General features: G+C 39.8%; 1 protein-coding gene across 3 annotated transcripts in view; it reads left to right on the plus strand.

The window, feature by feature from the left end:
* The first annotated feature begins 1,398 nt into the window (after positions 1 to 1,398).
* The window catches only part of drd3 (dopamine receptor D3), a 41,606-nt gene continuing 40,283 nt past the window's right edge, over positions 1,399 to 2,721 (plus strand). For 2 of the 3 annotated variants that reach the window (XM_014002217.1, XM_014002218.1), the window contains exon 1: positions 1,400 to 1,868. The gene's annotated coding sequence lies outside the window, so the exon portion shown is untranslated. Of the gene's footprint in view, positions 1,869 to 2,721 lie in introns of all 3 variants that reach the window. The other variant, XM_014002219.1, reaches the window with a different exon arrangement.

The raw sequence follows: 2,721 nt of genomic DNA on the forward strand, positions 1-2,721 counted from the left end.
GAGCTTGAAGAATTTCAGAGTTAAAGATCTCCCATATAGGGAAAAAAAAGTACTTTTCTTGTTTTACAGTAAAAATTAAAAGCTTATTCTTGTAAGGAATGTGTATGTGCCAGCTTGCATTTTTTTAAAACAAAGACAACTAAATGTTAAGAAATTACAGAGTTGCAGCTGTTTTTGGTGAAATCCTGACAATAATGTTWGGTGTGATTTGTTTGTATTATTATCAGTAATGAGCACTGCTAACCAAAATGTTAGCTTCACTAAATCATAATCCACTCAGTAGAAATATAGCTTTGCTAGTGCTAAACTGCTAAATGTAAAAAAAGTAACAGTAACTAAAGCTAAACGTGCAAAAAAATAATTTGCAGAAGCTAAGCTTCAAGTTAAAAACTAGCAGAAGCTAATGCTAACAGCTAATAGCTAACGTCTGATGATTGTCCCTCAGTCTGCAACATGTCTCCCTGGAGCTGAAGACTGGCAGGACTGTCACAAACCTATTGATGTCAGTTTGTTAGTTAGCTGTTAGCAAACTTAAAATTGGCAAAACCTCATTTAGTGGATGCTAAGTGGTTCATCAATAGTTTTCAAAGATAGTGAAAAAACTAATATGCTAAACAAAACATTCAGCTAATTAGCTAACAGCTAATAAYGGAACAATTTTTTTGTTTAGCATATTAGCAACAACAGTTTAGCTTTAAATCTACAAAGCAACACAAATAAATGACATAATATAAACATCTTTATCATTAAAAACTAGTGATGGTGGGGACATCATATTGACAGTGGAGGGCACAGCTAACTAAAGTGTTAGCTTTGCTATCTCATTATCCTCAAATTAAAAATTAAAGCTTCACAAACACCAATTAGCCTGTAAAATGAAAAGAAAAAAGAAATAGCAGAAGCTAATGCTAATTAGCTAAACAAGTACAAATTAGCATAAGCTAAAACAAGCATAAGCTATTATCTGCCAAACATCAGTGTCTCAGGATGATGATGTCATAACGAGAAAGGCTGAGTTCCATTCTGAAATGATTTAGCCACATTTACATTTAACTTTTAGCTACATTTAGATTTAGAATTGAATATTTAAAATGACCATTTAGTAAAAATCAGTAAATTGTAATAAATAAATAAATAAATAAATAAATAAATAAATAAATAAATAAATAAATAAATAAATAAATGTTAGTGGAAAAATGCTAACGCTTATAAAGTGAGCTAACTTATGAAAAGGTGACATTTTGTAACTTTGACACTTGGCGCCCCTACATGAAGGTGTAACAGCCTCTAGTTTTAGTTTTGATTCCCAGCTGACCTCATTAAAACCCCGTGTGTCTGCCCCTCTTCATCCGGTTGTTTAATGAGGCCAAAAATCAGCTTATTTTCATGTGAACGCGCCACTTCAAGCAAAGGACGACCCGGGGGGTCACGAGGAACGTAGAGATGTGGAGGGGTGGGATTTAAACCCAACACACGTACACATCATCATGAGTCATCCGGGAAATCAAAACTAATTTCCTGCCTGGAATAACTGGACGCTGTCATTTTTTTYCCCCCACCTCCCCAAACAAACGCGCAAAGGGAGGCACCTGGCGTCTCCACTGGCGCGCGCCCGGGAGAACCAAAAACGAGCAGCTCGGCGCGTGTTCCTGCAGCTTCCTCAGAGGCGCTGAGGCTTCCAGGAAGATGCAATAACGAGCTCGGTGATTTTACTCTTTCTATCTCACACACACTCTCCATCTGTTTGTGCGCCATGGCACGGCGCGCTGCTCCCGCCGGACGCCGTCACCGGATAACTTCTCTGTCTGCGCGGATGGAGCCGTTCCTCGATGGCATCTGATGAATCCTCCGCCCGGAGACGGTAACAGGTAGGACCATCTGAGGGACCATCTGAGGACTTGGTTTAGGCAGGGCAATGAAGCACCGTRGCGCAAAAGGAGAGATGTTTTTGCTGGGTTGTGGCTTAAACATTCCATGATGAATTAAGTGCAAAATACGCGTGTCTCTGACTTTATTAACCCATGTGGGTTAATAAAGCTGTGGCTTCAGTCACAAGATTTAATTACTCTGTAAACTAAAGTGTCTTGGCAGCTGTGATCAATCAAAATCTGTCATCCAGGGYTCTAATCTGTAATTAATCTGATTTCTGATGCACCTTTTCAGAGTGTCTTTAGAGATTTAAGAGCAAAAGGAGAAAATAAGTGGTTCAAGTTTTTAACTATAAAGAGGGAATCCTTCACTGGAGATTTTATATTTGTCATGCGTGGTTTTTCCTTAAAACCCCATTTTTAGATTTGAAGGTGATCTGAATCAGCTTCTTTCTGGACAATAACAGGACACTGGAGCCATCCAGGATCCGAGTGGAATCACAGACCGGTGGGGTATCTTTAGGAGGCAGCTCTTTCAACATGATCTGATCCTCCCCAAGAGTCTTYCTCTCCCTGTTTCTGTCACTAAAAAGAGAGGAGAGAGGTGTAAAATAAAAATGGTTTGTTTAGTGCATCTGGACGTGTGAGACATCTGGATTTATGGGCCAGAACTGGGAGGGTTTTTGGAGACGAATGAGAGGACGGATGGAGCAGATCCAACTGGGCATCTCAGGGTGCCCATCCATGATGAGCTAACCTCTGCTCAGAAGCATCCTGCCAGCTCCTTAATGGCTCCAATACTTTTGTGTGTGTGTGTGTGTGTGTGTGTGTGTGTGTGTGTGTGTGTGTGTGT

This window comes from Austrofundulus limnaeus, unplaced genomic scaffold (assembly GCF_001266775.1).
Source record: "Austrofundulus limnaeus strain Quisiro unplaced genomic scaffold, Austrofundulus_limnaeus-1.0 Scaffold12, whole genome shotgun sequence".
NCBI lineage: Eukaryota > Metazoa > Chordata > Actinopteri > Cyprinodontiformes > Rivulidae > Austrofundulus > Austrofundulus limnaeus.